This window comes from Fukomys damarensis, unplaced genomic scaffold (assembly GCF_012274545.1).
Source record: "Fukomys damarensis isolate Sample0158 unplaced genomic scaffold, DMR_v1.0_HiC HiC_scaffold_19, whole genome shotgun sequence".
In the NCBI taxonomy this organism is placed as follows: domain Eukaryota; kingdom Metazoa; phylum Chordata; class Mammalia; order Rodentia; family Bathyergidae; genus Fukomys; species Fukomys damarensis.
The window spans coordinates 37,431,883-37,448,995 of record NW_022900931.1 but is presented as its reverse complement, the minus strand read 5'-3'; the positions used below and the strand labels follow the sequence as shown (position 1 = coordinate 37,448,995).

General features: G+C 35.9%; 1 long non-coding RNA gene across 4 annotated transcripts in view; it reads right to left on the bottom strand.

Moving 5' to 3' along the window:
• The window catches only part of LOC104849226, a 65,202-nt gene extending 49,269 nt beyond the window's left edge, over nucleotides 1-15,933 (bottom strand). For 2 of the 4 annotated variants that reach the window (XR_002024763.1, XR_002024764.1), the window contains exons 1-3: nucleotides 15,799-15,933; nucleotides 13,285-13,487; nucleotides 13,124-13,201 (exon numbers count right to left, since the gene is read on the bottom strand). This is a non-coding gene — a long non-coding RNA (uncharacterized LOC104849226). Of the gene's footprint in view, nucleotides 1-12,288; nucleotides 13,202-13,284; nucleotides 13,488-15,798 lie in introns of those variants that run through there. The other 2 variants (XR_776695.2, XR_776694.2) reach the window with 2 other exon arrangements.
• Nucleotides 15,934-17,113: the final 1,180 nt, after the last annotated feature.

Here is a 17,113-nt window from a genome sequence, read left to right as displayed (position 1 = left end):
GTCCCACAATGCTGAACAACCAGTGGGGATTCAGAAAACACAATAATTTTGAAACAGTATATTCAAGTCGAAACATCAATTCAAACATTGATTTGAGAAGCAATGTTCTTGCTTATCTCAGGAATTCAAAACTTTAATTAACACTACTGAATTTGGGAAAGGGCAGTGAAGAAGCACAAGAATAGTATTGTGCCTGCATCACCTTGTCTGCTGAATGGGGCATGGACGAAAAGAGCCTCCAAAGGACAGGACCAGAGATATCACCCAGATGGGGAAATGGTCCACCTTCAGGAACACTCTTCAAGATATTCAGAGGGGAGGAAGGAAGCCTGTGGGCTACAGTGTAGCCCTAGACATACTTCTACAAGGATGTCCACTGAGATATGAACAAAACTACATAGCAGAGAAAGCAGCATCTTCGAGGATTCCTTTGAGGACACTATCAGGCTATGCCTCACCCTAGTGGTTTTCAGTGGCATGGAGAAGCTCAATAGAGGAATAATTTGACAGACTTAAGGAACAGTGATGGGATTTTCTACCTGTAATAGAGAGGGAGTCTGGCCCCTTCATATGGGTGAGAGCTCACGTTCTCAAAGTTTAACCTAGCAACTTGGAAGTAACTGAAATGTCGGGTGTCAAAAGTTTCAATTTGGAAATTAATTCTCCTAATACAAAATGATCTCAAGAACTTAATGTTGTGCCAATACTCAGTCATAGATTTTGTTATAGTTTACTTGACAATTATAATGGTCAGTGTTACAACACAAATGCTATTAACTCATCCACCGTCCAAAGGCTATCTCTTATACCTATAAACACCATAAATGGTAGGCTCATGACATATAAAACTGAATTAGAAATCAGCTCCTGCCTTGAGGGACATTATATACTAGCAAGAGTTTCAATAAATGAACATAAATTTCTCTAATAAATTTATAAAGAGTTATTACTGAAAGTGTAAATAAAAGCTAAAAGGTGCAATAGATACTGTGAAATAGGAAGAAAAGGGGCAAAGAGGAAGGGGAAGTGAGAGGGGTAGGAAAAAGAAGGAAATTGAATTAATATGAGAAAAAGAAAAAAATGGAAACAAAGTCTTTGTAGATATGGAGGAGTGGAGGGGTTGAGGGAGGGCAGGGGAAGGGGAAAAAAATAAGAACCAAGATGGATTATGTAAAGGTGCAAATTTCCAATGATGAATGTCATTATACTGCATACCTTAAAGAACCAATAAAATTAATAAAAAAAGATTTATGAGCAACAGGTATTGTTACAGGGGTAAAAACAAATGGCTGTGAGTAATTTGGAGGACCAGAGAAGGCTTCTTGGAAGAGGAGATATTTGTCCTGCATGATGACTCGGATATACTTACAGTGCCCAGAGAATGAGAAAGTTCCTACGTGCTACAAGAAAAAAGAATTAAGGGCAGAAAAAGAATTGGAGGCAGCTTGTGGTCTGTCAGGGAGGGAGCTTGGAAATCACTACATTGTCCTAACAGAAAGTAAAAAGTGGCAAACTGAAAAAACCAACAGCTTTTCCTGGAGTCATTGAAGAAATTAGGTCAGAAGGTAAAACCCTGCCCTCCAAACTGGAGTGACAGGTGGCACAGAGAAGCGCACTTACTGGTGCAAACACCACCACTGGAGCTGGAAACACCCAAAGGGCAATAAGAGAATTGCTGGAGGCCAGAGTGAGTGAGTCTAGGGAGCATACTTTAATGAGTTTTGCCTCTGGGGCTCAGAAGATTTCTTATTGTGAAAATCAGTGAAAAATCTGATTCTAGTGAGGGGAGGGTGGAGGGAAAAAATTATTTTGAAGTAGAGCATTTTGTTCTTAACCAGGCCTGCCCTCAAGAGGATCAACAGGGAAGGGAAATTCCCAACACAACCCACTTTAGCTTTTCATATGGGAGAAGGAAAATATCCAACTCACGCCCCCTCTAGCTGTCTCCTCTCAGCTGAGGGGGTGAGAAAAACTGAGAAGCATGTGTAAAATTCACATTCCAGATGTGCAGGCTCACTAAAAGTTTGAGACTGTAAAATGCTCCTCCTCCTCCTACCTGCCACCATTTCGCTACTACAGAACAAACTGCTGCAGTTTCAGTTGTTCAGCATACCACATTCTTCTACCAAGGACAAACCACAAGGCACACTAAAAGGCAAAAGAGCAGTTCAAGACAAAGATTAAACATCGGAACCAAACACAGATACCACAAGGGTGTTGAGAATATTGAACTGAAAAAAATTTTTTTTTTTGGTTTTTTGAGTCAGGGTCTCACTATGTAATTGAGACTGACCTGGAACTCACTATGTAGCCCAGCCTGCTCTTGAACTCACAGCAATCCTCCTGCCTCAGCCTCCTGAGTGCTAGGATTACAAGTGTGCACCACCACACCCTCCTTTGAACTGAAAATTTAAAACAGCTATGATTAACACATTAAGGATTCTAAAGTAGCCAGGATACAGAAACAGATGGGCAATGTATGCAGAAATAATAAAAAGGAAGTACCTGGTAACTAAATACCGTCAAAGAAATGAAGAACGTCTTTCTTGTGCTCAGTAGTAGATTGAACATATGTGAGGAAAGAGTCATTGAGCTTGAAGACATGCAATAGAAATTTTCAAAGCTGAAAAATCAAAAAGAAGAAGAAGAAAAAAAACCTGACATAATAGCTAGGTACTATATGACAGCTACAGAAGGTAGAACATATGTATAATAGGAGTACAGGTAAAGAAGAAAAAAATCAAAAGAAATATTCAAAGCAATATGACAGAATTTCATCAAATGTCACAAAGCTCAGAGAAAATGAAAAAGAATAAATAAAAGCTTGCAAAAATGGAATAAATTATATATATATTACATTAGAACTGCTGAAAATGAAAGATAAAAAGTCTTGAAAGAAATAAAAAATAAAAACATTTTACCTATTGAGAAAAAATGATAATTAACCAAATTTCTCAGAAATCATGCAAACAATAGATGAGTGAAAACAAAATATTTAAAACATTGAGGTGGAAAAGAAAAACCAACCTAGAATTATGTACCCTGAAAAATTATCTTTCAAAAGTAAAGGAGAAACAAAACATGATTAGAGAAATGAAAGTGTTGGTACTGACTTGCAGTATTCCTCTCAAAAAAGAAATATTAAATGTCCTTTCAAGAGTAGAAAGGTGATCTAGGCCACAAACTCATATTTACATACTGGAAAGGAGAACATTGCAGAATAAATGATGACAAATTCTAAAAATATATTTTCAGTCTTAATTGCTGTAGTGTACAACAGTATGTTCAAATCAATGGTAACAATTTATTACATTATGTATCTTAATACTCTCGGGGCACATACTTATATATGCTGACATATAAATGAAATTAATGATAGCAATGATACAAGGAGAGGGAGAAATTAGTTACTTTGTTATTTTATTAATAAATGGACTCAGTTGTATATGTACATTCTATTGAAAACTCTAGGACAATGAGTAAAAAGAGTAAAAATGGAAGTATAACTGAAATGCCATGAAAGGAGAAAAATAGAACTGTACAAAATAATTAAAACTACAAAAGGTAGATAAGTTAAATAAAAAATACAGAAAAGTACACAAAAAAGCGTACAACAGAAACAAATGTATTAGATGCGAGTCTAATGATATCAATAATCCCTCTGAAAATAATACAATAAATTAAAAGCACTAATTAAAATACACTAATTAAAAGCAGAAATTCTCAGAGTGTATATAAAAAACAAACCCAACTGTCCTCTACAACAAAGCCACTGCAAATATAAAGGTATATACATAGATTAAGTAAAAGGATCGAGAAAGCTACTTTTGACTAAAAATAATCAAAAGAAGACAGAAAAAGCTTTATTAATTTTGGGCAGAGAAGTTATCAGAAGAAGGAAAGTTATCAGAAGTAAAGGTGAGCATAACTGTATAATGATAAGTAGTTCACTTGCCCAGAAGACCATTTTGACGTGTCTGTGCCTAAGCACAGAGCATTCAAACATTTGAGTGAAAACTGATAGAGCTACAGGGAAAAACAGATGGGTCCACTATTGTACTTGGAGATTTCAACACTCTTCTATAATAAATGGTCAGATCTAGTAAAGAGAATATCAGCAGGGAATAGTTGAAGTCAACCGTGCCATTCATTAGCTAGATATTATTTGCCCCTATCAGTTATTCTGACCAACAAGGGTACGATATGGACTCTTCTCACTCTCACCAACACAGATTGCATTCTGCCTCACAATACCCAATTGTAACAATTTTAAAGGAAATTATATAATGTCCGTCCTCTGTTTTATACTACATCAAGATGGCTGGAAAATATCCAAATAGTTGGACCTTAAACAATGTTTGCAAATAACACTTAATTCTGAGCAAAGCGTCAAAACAAATTTTAAAGTATTTTTAAATAAATGTGAAAGGAAAACTTCTCAAAGTTTATTTTATGCAGCAAAATCAGTACTTTGAGTGAAATTTTCAGCGCTAAACATGTATATTAGAAAAACAGAACTCCATCATCTTAAATACATCTCTGGAACTAGCAAAACAACAATTTATATCTGAAATAAGCAAAGGAAACCAAATAAAAGCAGAAACCTTTGAAATTGAAAAAGAAAATCCACAGGAAAAACATTAGCGAAATCAAAAGTTAGTTATTGAGAAGATGAAGAAAATTAGTTATTCTCTAGCCAGATCAAGGAAAAAAAGTGAGCATACAAATTACTAATATCAGAGACAAAAGAAGATACTACGGAGCCTAAGGACATTAAAAGATAATAAAGGTATATTATTAATAGCCACAATCTAATAAGCTAGTGAAATGGACCAATCCCTTGAAAGATGTAATTTATCAAAATTCACACTAAGAAAAATAGACAAATCAAAGAGGCCAATATTTATTAAATAAATTTAATCAATAATTTACAAACTTTAAAAACAGGACTTACTAGGCTTACATGAGTCCAGTGGTGAATTCTAAGAGACATTTAAAGAGAAAACTGTACCTATTCTATCTCTTTCAGAAGTATGGAGCAGAGAAAATGATTTTTAATTCATTCTATGAAGTCAGCATTACCCTAATACCGAAACCTGACAAAGACATTAATAAGAGAACTAAACTACAGACCAAGATTTTTCGTGATCTTAGGTACAAAATGCTCAGCAAACTGTTAGCAAATCAATCCAGAAATGTATAAAAAGAAGTATGCACCAGGATCTGTAGGTGAATGAGTAACTACATACAGTTCATCCAGGTGATGAAATATTAGTCAGTTCTAGAAAATAATTCATAATTAAGCCATAAAAACACAGGGAGAAACTTTAAATGCAAATTGCTAAGCCAATCTCAAAGGACTAAATACACTGTGATGTCAACTAGATGACGTTCTGAAAAAGGCAAAACTATGGAGAAAGTACAAGTGTTGGTGGTTTCCAAGGGTTAGGAGGAGAAAGTAGCGAATAGATCTTTAGTGCGGAGGAGACATTCTTCTCGGTACAATACTACAGCGTACCTGCTACCGCACATCATTAACACTCACAGAACGCATGGCACCAACAAAGAACCCTGACTTAAACCATGTGAACTTCGAATGATAATATGTTAATGTAGGTTCATCAATTGAAATAAGATCACCACATTGGTGTGGACTTGCGATTGATAAGAGAAACTGGGTATGTGGGGATGGGACAGATAGGAAATCTGTCTCTTCTCAGTTTTATTGTGAACCCCAAATTATTCTAATAATGAAAGTTACAGAACTTCAAAGAAATGATTACTACTTTAATTTTGTTCTAGCACCGGGTGTCTCAACTAGAATGCTGAAAAAATAAGTTTAGAAACATATTTAATCCAAATTTTCAGTTTGAATTCCAGTAAGGATTTTGTATTTCATTCTGTAAACAATGGAGGGACATTGAATAAACTATTTTTGGAATAATCTTTTCTAAGATAACTAAAGTAATCAGAGTGATTGTAGAAAACTGTGAGTCTCACATTCAAAGTTCATTTCATTTACAAAAGGGATTTGCTTATTATAACACATCTTAGAAGTAACTTGTAAACCTTGGTTATTTGACAAATAATTATTAGGATGCATAAGTCAGTGGACAAATCACTTTTTAAATAACAAATACTTAGCCAACTTGTGTTGTCTATAGCATCGTAAGTAACCACAGCTATGGACAGAATTCAATAGTGTATTATCTCCACGTATTACTGAAGTCTTCTTTTCCATTGTTACCATGCATACATGTAACAAAAGGAATGTGAACTTATGCAGTGTGTCTTTTGTGGTTTTTCAAGGATTTTTTGGTATAAATGAGACCAGATAAATAGGACAAAAAACTTCTTTTTAAATCATGCTACTTATTCACATAAAAATCAGGAGGCTTATAGAAAGTAGCAAAATGCCATTTTAAAGGAATAGTACATACTGAAGGCTGTCCATAGAGAAGTGTTGATTGTTAAAGTAAATAATGAAACCAACCTCCACTTTTGAACAGAGGTACTACGTCAGCACTCCTAAGTGCAAGAATGATACTCGATAAATCTTTGATTTTCAGTCATTTCATAATTAGCCAATTACTTCATTTCTATGAGAGTAGATTTTATTTTCTTTTTCTAAATTTATATTTAATTTAACTTTGTAACTAGGGCATTACGCTCTAAATGATGTAACTTGCATCTCACCAACCCAATTGACATTAACAATCTATGTTAGAGACATTGATGCTGTATAGTTTTCCTAAAGTAAAAATGTTTTCTAGGTGTTATGTCATCGTTACCAAGTTACTTGTCAATTCGTCAAGCTCCTAATAAATCATCAGCTAAGCCTTTCCAGTGCCTGAGAATAGTAAATAAATATGCCTATGGTAGAAATATTCATTTTATCATGTTCTACATTGGCAAGGAATCACAGGGCAAAGGGAAAGAAAGGAAGCTTTAGGAGGTGCATAAATATTAAGCGAAATGGTAAATGTGTCAGTGGATAGCTCTAGTTATACAGTAGCGTTGTTTTGTTTTGTTGTTTGTTGTTTGTTGTTTATTGAGCCTAGGCTGACATCACATTTGCTGTTATCCTATTGCCTCTGTCTTTTGATTACCGGAATTACAGGTGTGTGCCACCATACCCAGCTACAGCAGGTTTTTGAAAAACGCATTTCCTTTTTTCTCAAGAAAGAGGAAGTAAAAGTTCTTTCAAAAATATTTGCATGTTTCTTTCTTTTTCATATATTTCTTAATGGAGATTGATTTTATTTGATTATGTCACATTTTAAAAATCTGTTAGCTAGCAATGATGAGATTATGCTTAATGGCTTCAAAACATAGAACAAGTTTAGAATACTCATGCATAGCTAGATAATCAGCATGTTGATAGAATTTTTATTTTTATGCCAACAAATTATCATATACAAGTAAAACTTCTAATGTAACTCAAAGAACTGTAGAATTTGTGATAAAGTTGAAATCTAGTAAGATTTATAAAAACTTTTCTATACCCAGAAATATTTAGTAACACATACACCAAAGAAACTGATTGCTGGAGTATTGTGAGCCTGAGGCCAACATGACAATAACCACCACCCCACGGGGAGTAGGTGGAGCCCAAGCTGCTGGGCCTCCTCCATTCCCTACTGTTCTCAGGTTAAGACTTTCTTAACAAGAGCTTCAGGAAAGTTAACAACCTTCACAGTTTTGTGGATCAGGGATATTTAGGTGTCTTGAGCTCCTGCGTGAAACTTGTTTTTTGGGGCGGGGCTAAACATATTTATTTCTTCAAGTATTAATTATTTCTTTTTTTTAATAGTACATGTTTTCAGTATATAATGATTACAGTTATCTTGGGGAGTTAATACATGTATATTCAAAATTATTATTATTTTTAGTTTATTGGTACAATTTACGTATACACTAGTTACATTCATTATTGGGATCTTGCACCTTTACATGATGTGTCTTGCTTCTTATAGTTTTCCTCATTCCCCAGCCCTCCCTTCACTTCCTCAACCCTTCCCTGTTTACAAAGATATTGCTTCCATTATTTTCCTTTTCTCATATTTTTTCTTTTGCCTTCTTACCTTTTCACTTCCCCTCCCACTTCCCCTACTCTTTTAGACCTTTTCTTCCTACTATACAATATCAATTATACATTTTTATCCCTATTTACACTTTTAGTTTTTCATACCAGAGAAACTAATCGGTATTTACATATGTGACTTATTAATTTCACTTAAGAGAATGGCCTCAGTATGCATCCACTTAGCTATACGTATCTCTAGTTTCTTATTTTTTATGGCTTAGTAGTACTCCATTTTATAAAACAAAGCAAAGCTAACCCCCCTCCAAAAAAACCATACATCTTCCGGTTATTCGAGAGATGCAGACGAAAACAACACTGAAATTGCACTTCACCCCAGAAAGAATGGCTGCTATCAAGAAATCAACTAATAATAAATGCCGCTGGGGTGGTGGGGAGATAGGAACCCTTCTCCATTGCTGGTGGGAGTGCAGACTGGTACAACCACTATGGAAATCAATATGGAGATACCTCAAAATCTAGGATTAGAGGTCCCATTTGACCCAGCTATTCCTCTGCTGGGTATCTTCCCAAAAGAATTAAAAGGATCATACCACAGTGATATATGTGCACCCACGTTTATAGCAGCACAGTTTGTAATAGCTAAAACTTGGAAACAGCCGAATTGCCCATCAACTGGAGACTGGATAAAGAAGATTTTTTTATTTTTTTGCCTGAAACTTTTAATCAAATTCTCAAGGTTTGTGAGAGACATAGATGTCAAGTGATCAAGACTGAATATTAATTTATCCATCCTGAGTCCTAGATTTTTCAGAAAGACTCTACATAAAATTAAAGGGTGTCCACTTGACAACGGGATTTATTGCTGCACAATCATCTTTTCACGTACATCAGCGAATGTCTTTATTTGTGTTATTTTCAGTAGTCCAGAGCAACATAGCTCTATTACTTCAGTATTCTAAACACAAACTTTACTGCCAGCCAATGACTTAGAAGAGTCATGGAATTGTCTGATTTAGCTGGAAACCTGGACTTTCTCTCTTTGTTTATATGTGACTTAGTGTTCCAACAAGTCTTGTTTGGACACGTCAAACTCCCGCATGATGAGGCAAAGTTTTGTGGGCATCAGCAAGCCCATCCACTGGACATGGGCAGAGGCAGAGAGGCAGAGGGAGAGGTCATTTTCTGCTTTTCTCTCTGGGAGCGCATAGTTAACATATAGCAGTGAGAGCTCTATACGTTATATTAAGTGTCACACTACTGGCCCTTTCAAATTAAATGAGTGTGAAAATATTACATTTTAAAAGCTGGCTAAACTTCTTTAAAGGCACAGCGTTTTGGTGAGGTATTTACTGTGACAAATGTCTCCACATAGCAACCATTTTGACATTCAGGTTACGAATGTAACTTGGACATTTTGTTGGTACATTACACAAACAAAATGAAACAGAAACAACCAGTATAAATGGCCAGCAATAGCTAAACTGCGATTCAACTCTACTTTGCAAAAAAAGCTTAATGTGAAAGTGAACGACTACTTCGCACCTTATCCCCGATTCTCACAAGCACACCTGTGGATTCCATTATTTCTCTCGTGGTGGATCTGTTGTTTGGGTTCTACTGGGCTCCCAGAGTGCTTTTAGCAAATTATCTGTGAGGCCCTGGAGTGCGAGGAATGAGTCAGCGCTTTGCAGACTCACAGCGAGATGCCTAAAGGGGGAAGGTAGCGTCCCAGAGTCAGGTCAAGTAGAGCCTGAAACTCAACATAACCAAAGACTTCATTCTCTCATTCAAAGCCAAGTGTCCTTCTGTATTTGCTCTTCCAACAAATGCATTACCATTGGCCAATGAATGTATTGTTCACAGAATGGCTGCTCTACTTCTCCTGGCTGCATCAGCAGCCCTTGGCAATGTGGCTTCCTAGCTGCTCACATCGTGCAATATGATGTATTTCCCCAACTTGGAAAAGGTGAGCTCATGACTTGCTTCCTCTAGGAGAAAGTGGAAGAAGTGAGGAGATACCAACTCTAAGCCTCACATGCAAGCCTTGTGTAGGTGTCTGAGTTGTCTCAGAACTCGTTCTACTTCCTCGTGGGAAACCCTGCTCTACCCTGGTGAAGGAAAGGAGAATCCATGGGGCTCAGAGAGATCCAGCTGTCCCCGCAAATAACTTCAGACAGAGAAAGCCCAGCCAGCATTCCTGGGCCAGGCTCAGCTCAACAGAAATGCCTGATGACCAAAGAATAAAAAAAATAAAAAAATCAGTGTTTCTTAATAATTGGTGTTTCTTGTCTTTGGCATGTTTTATTACATAGTAAAAGCTCGCTGATACAGTACCCTTCTGGAAACATGAAGCTTTTATTCTTTATTCTCTTTTCCCCTTGGTCTTAAGAAGTTGACCCTTAAATCATCTGTATTTCTAAATTAAACTCTTTGGAAATATAATTTCTTGCTGTGCCTGCCTGTTACTTTCTATTCCTGGGCTTATCTCTCAATAACTCCTTAAGATTTCACTGCTCCCATTCTTTTCCTCTTCTAATCTAGCCCTAGAGTATTGTTTTGTCCTAGAAATCAAATTTTGTGGCTCTTTCTTTAAAAATCTTCATTCACCCTCTTTCCATGTATGGTAGATAAGCACGGATTCAGTCTCATTTCTAATACTTGAGATTACTGAAGATGGCACACCCAGCCCTTCCTCTTTGCCCTTCCCTCTCTCTTATGAATTCTAGAACTCATTACACTGCCATACATAGGCAGTGCTCCCACAACACAAAGCCGCTCATCCTTACCTTTTTAAGCACAAGTCTTAAGTGGTGGCCCATGTTGCTCTTTCTGCCGGAATTCCCACTTCTACCTGATCTACTTGTCAATGTTTTACTCCTTCAACTTTTACCTCAGATAAAATCTGCCCTGGGAAGTTTTCCCGGTTTCTTTCCATCAGAATGAACTATGTATGTCCTTCTACACTTCCACGGTAGGCCTTCCTAACCCAGAACTCCTTTTTCTCTACTTCGTTCCTTTTTTCTGTGCTTTTGTTGCACAGAATAAGTGAGTTCTTTAAATACGCAGCCTTTGCCTCCATAACCTTTTAACCTTCAGAATCAAGGACAGTGTCTTGCAATCAAGCTTTCAGTAAATGTTTTCTAATTACACATAATGAGCAACATTAAACCAACTCACTTGAAAGTATAAAATTCTGTTTTTCAAGAAAGTTTTTAAATGTTTGAAATCTGTGCTTAATATGTACTTATAAGTGCATTTTCAAAAGTAACAAATTTTCCATAAATTTGGAAGGAATCTGGATTAATATTAATTATAAGTCTAAGTCATTTTACTCTTTCAGAAAATTTTAGGCAAAGACAGCCTACTAATATTGAGAGTTGTTAGCCAAAGTAAAACGTGTGAGAACTGGGCTGTCGTGCTCCTTATGAGTGGGGATTTGAAACAGGACAGGATGGATTCTACAGGTACATGCTAAAGTGTAAGATCTTGTTTCTTAGACAAACATTATTTAGCTCTTACTTCATCTCCAGAAGTCTTTTAGCTGCTTTTGGTTGACTTTAAAAATTGTCACTGATGTATCACCTTATTTCATTCATTCAACAAATATCAGTAGGCATGTATTATATGTCAAGCTTTGTTCCAATGTTTCAAGTCAATTATTCTCCCCCAAAAAAATAGTCTTATACTAATTACTTTGCAAAATAAACCAAGCTTGTTATGCGCTCATCTTTCTTCTCTCCTGCTCCACTCTACTCCCCACCCGAGGCCTCAGGCACGGTAGATGAGCTCGCTACTAGCAAACCATTTTCACAGTTTTCCATGTCTTCTTTTCCTTTGTGTCTGTCTTTCTTATTATCTTCCTTTACTTCTCCCTTCTTACAATCTTTATTTTTTAAAAAAATGCTCAAATTTCTGCTTATTTTCAGGGACTCATCTTTTTTTTTAATTCTTGAGTTTTCTTTTGTGCTCCATAGTATTTCTACCCAGAATATTAAGGCATATGTAAAAGTGTAATCTCAGCAGCTGTAATTCATATTCACTGGTATTTGTGGATATAATGTATCAGTCAGTTCCTTAGCCCTTTGGTTGGGGATTACACTGATTGTTTTTTAAACATCAGTATATTCTCAAATAAAAAATAAATTTTCATATATTCTTTATTTCTTAAACATAGAAATTATCATCTTATAGCATTAGTGATGATAAAGAATATTTCAAATGAATTAATGTATAATTGGGTCTCCTATTAGTAAAAAAATTTCCCCTTGTTCTATAAGCAAATCACATGTATGATTTTTAGAAGAAGAAATTAATGTGCTTTTTCAAAAGTTCAAGAGTAAATTTTTTAGGACAATGATCAAATATTCAGTTAAGAAGCGTTCAAAAGTAACGTCATAGACGGGCCTATTAGATGAAAATCACAGAGATAGACGTTCAAGCCTTTATAGGGCTTCCTGTCGCCATGTAACCACACCAGCGCAGGCAGAAGTGAGATTCAGGGAAGCACGGAGTCCCCTACTGTTTGGAAAATAAAACACTTCATCATGTTGTTATCAGCAAAATAGCAACAGGAGTTAATTGTGATTGATAATTTTGTCCTGAGAAAAATGTTTCATTTTGACCTTTTTTTATTGCCCTTGATGAAATTACTCAATGTGCTTTTATAGGGTTCAAACTAAGAACAATCAATTATTACTTTGATCTGCAAAGAGTTTCAGAAACATAGTTTATGTCAAAGTTGATATTCTAAAATATTTTTATAAAACATCATAGCATTGTGACTTGGACTCCTTTTGCTTTTTGACCAGCAGGTTTAATTGAAGATTTTAAGGAAGAGGGCCATCCAACCACTTAATTTTGATTTACTGTTGAATTACTATCCCTATGTAGCTTGACTCAGTTAAGCTTCAGTGTATTTCTGTAATCGTTATGACCCCTCTCTCAAAACATTAGCACTCTCAAAGATTAGAGGAAGAATCCACTTCACATCTGAGTTTGGCCAAGTTTTACACAGTTTGGATGCTCTCCTACCATTTGAAGGTATTAAAAACAAACTAAAAACAAACAAATCATTACCCTGCTTGTCCATTTTAGAGTTTCTTTCCGGGAAGCAGTGTTTAGGATCAACTGTGATCTTTAAGTTCCCATATTGGCCTGTTAAAAAGAACAAATTTAATGAGAGTTTGGCTCAGGCACAAAGTGCTAAAACAACAGATGGAATCAATATTAGACTTTACCAAGGAGTTACATAGGAAAATCAACAGTTCTTTGCAATGATTGATGATGATTGTGTAAATTTCTTTTTGTGTTGTCAGCAGTTTTCTTTTTCTGAGGCAATCTAAGTAAATGCCACAGAGGCTGATTATGAAGTAGCTCTAAGTAGAATTTGGGCTCTTTCCAGACTGAGATCAATGATAAACCAGTGCCTTGCACAGCAGTCCTAAAAGAAAGCAAAGAACAGATGTAAGTATCTGGGTATTTTAATTTCTTCACGTATATGAGGATTTGACCCATCCCAATCAGGCCTTCTCAACACACACACACACACACACACACACACACACACACACACACACACACTTCTCTCCCTCTAGTTTCCCAATATTGCTATAAATAACATTTTGGTAAAATCTATATTCAGTGGCTCACCTTATTGTGACTATGAATACTGCCTGCAGGTAAGTTATGACATCCATCCATGATATATATTTGCATTCTTATATATTGATGCACTTTTCCATGGTTAATAATTTCTTTGATTATAGTCTTAGTTATCTTTAACCTATTATTACTTCATCATTTTGCAAGGACTATATGCCTATATAATCTCTTGTGCCTAATATATATGTGCAAATATACATGATATATTATACATATATATCACATATATTGAGAGAAAGAAAAACACTCGTGTGTCCATGTATTTTAACTGAAGAATTGCCTCCTGCCTGCTCTTTCCATTCTGCAGCCCCCGTTTTTATCGGTTCTCCTCTAAACCTGATGTATCATAAAGTTCCCTTTGTCACCATTCAGGAATTTTCTTCTTTCATTCTATATGTACCAGAATTTTTAACACAGAATAATTATATTTTTGTCTATTTCCTTATTCTGATGAAACATATCTTCTAAGAGTAAAATTCTAGAGGCCTTCTAAGCTCTGTTAACTATCATCAAGTTTAATTTATAGTATGACTTGGCATAAAATGTTCGGATGAAACATATTTTTCTTCCTAATTAAAAGTGTGAAAGAGACTAACTGTGACAGAGATTAGGTCGGTGTTCACACATTGCTCTCTTCTTCCTCCTGAGAGCAATTAGAACCCCATTTTCTGGTTTCCTTTAACTTAGATGCAGACTTGTGACTCCGAGTTGGCCAGCAGAAGGCAGGGCAAAGTCATGTGCAGACCTTTATAAAATCCTCTGTAGCAGTCACGGAGAAGCTTTTAGAATCGTGATACAAACACCCCACTGTGGCATGCATGCCATAGGTTCCCCACAACTGCCCTATATTTTGCTGCATTCCTTACTTTGATAGCCAAATACTGAAAAGCCAGTGGTAGGTGCCAAACCCTTCACAAACAGTGAGACTTGAGCAGAAGCCTGGATCCTAGGGTAACTCATCGGGACCACCACTAATTCACACTGGCATGACTCGAGCAAGAAAGAACTCAGTATTTTTAGAAGCCAATGCAAATTTATGGTTCTGGTAGCAGAACAGCTCTTCTTGACTAGTATTGTCATGCCTGGCCTGAATGAGACCTTTCCAAGCAAACAGCCTACTCTATGCAAACAGGCTACTAGGACAGATGACCATAAAGAAAATTCCAGACAGATTATGCAATTTCTCTGGCACAAAGAACTCCAGCATACCTGCACTGACTGTCCTTGGACCCTTGGTCATAAATATTCTTTATGAACATAGTCCCTTCTCGAGCTTGATATAAACTTAATATCTCTCCCAGCTAGCTGTTGACAGTGTTTCTCTCTCTCTCTCTCTCTCTCTCTCTCTCTCTCTCTTCTCTCTCTCTCTCTCTCTCTCTCTCTCTCTCTCTCTCTCTCTCTCTCTCTCTCTCCACACACAGATGAAATAAATTCAGCTCTTCCCAGCTAGCTCCTAAAATCTGCCCCCAAAAGTCTCTGTTCACACCTGGACAAGAATAAAACTTTTTCTCACACAAAGCCTGTCTCCAAGTGGTCTCTCATATGTGGTTTATAACAAATATGACTTTGTGTCCCTTTTAATGTTCAAAGTCTGTGGGAGAAGACTGTATACCTAAATAATCCTTTGGATCAAAGATAAATATACTGGTTTTTCCCTAAACGCAAAGCAAAATATAAATTATTTATTTTATTTTTTATATTATTTGTACTATTAAATAAAATAAAAATACAAGGAGCTACATAAATATAGAAAGAGAATTTAGTAAGTAACCATATGATGTAAACTCTTGAAATTCCCACTTTGGGTCCTCAGAAGAAACACATTCGGGAGGGTCACACATGGACTAGGTCTTCCAGCCATTATGCAAGACTTTAGTAAAATCATTTCTGTTTTCTTTTAGCTACTTGTTGTTTGTATCCCTCAACAACATGGATTTCTTTCATTATTTAGACTTTTAATTATTGAAGTTCTTCTTATTTATGTCCTTTTATCAACATGCTAAGATTTCTCTGCATTGTTGCACATGGATATAGTTTATTTACTCTCATTGCTACATTGCCAAGCACATTAAACTAATGTCTGAACTTACCACTTCTTTGTTCATGACTTCTTCTCGCATCACTGATTTGCCATCAGAGATCAAGACCTACCTGTCAGAAGCACATCCTCCAAAAGTAGGGTCTTCATTCCCTGTGCTACTTAGTGTGGGTCTTGACTCTTGACCTTTTTCCCTACTACGCAATAACACTGTTGAAATAGATATTTACATTTTCTCTGGTTAATAAATGCCTTCCTAGCAAACAAGTTTGGAGTTCAGTTTATATTTCTCTCATCCTCACTTTTTCTAAAATTTGGACCTTGTCATTCCTCATGGTCTTATCATTTTAAAAATACATCTATACTTGCAATAAGGTTGAGGTTTACCTACGTATTACTTTTCTCTAATCTCTCAACCCAAGCTATTCGGTTTTCATTTGTTGGCAAGAAGATTTGCATAGATTTTCTGAAACAGGTAAACTCTGGATAAATTCCTGCATTGTGTTGTCCAGTTTTCATTAATTTGCCATTGTGCCATTGTGCACTTGATATCTTTCTAATGTTACCTTTTCTGTTGCTCTCATTCTTCTGAATTTATAATTTTTAACTGATTTGATTTGGTGATGTTGGGAACCCTAGGGTATGTGGAAAGCTTCATTGTCTGGGATGAAAATGGTCACTCATGAGAAGGGGGTGTTCTGTGTGTGTGTGTGTGTGCATGTGTGTGTGTGTTTGTGTGTGAATGGTACTAGGGATTGAACACAGGGCCTTTCTCTGAGCTACCACTCCAGGGCTTTTACAATTTTGAGAAAAAGTCTGGTGATCAGGGTTATTAATGCACTATTTCTGGAAGTTTTTCTGCTATACATGCTCTGTATTTTTAATTTCTGAATAAATTTATTTTTAAAAAAATGTTTTTCTTTAATTCCTAATATCTAATTCTCTTACTCTATAAAATTTTTAGTCACTTGTCTTATCTAATTCACACATTTGACTGATGAAGAGAATGAAATCTAGAAAAGTGAAAATCTAACCTCCCAACAGAAATGAATGAAACATTCAGATTGTAACCCCTTTTGGGTCCAGAACCATGTAATCTCTTATCCCACACATAGAAGAATTGGAAAATTATTATGAGATCAGTATTTCAGTTAGAGACATCTCTATTATTTTCACTGGAGGAAAATGGCAACAGCCATATTGTGATTAAAGAAATATAATTCCTAATTCTTAAATTTTTAATATTAAAATCATCTTACTGGAGCAAATATAACTTATTATTATTTAAACCCGTTTAGACCCTCTCTAAACATATGCACATGCACACACACACACACACACACACACGTGTGTGTGATTAATCAGGG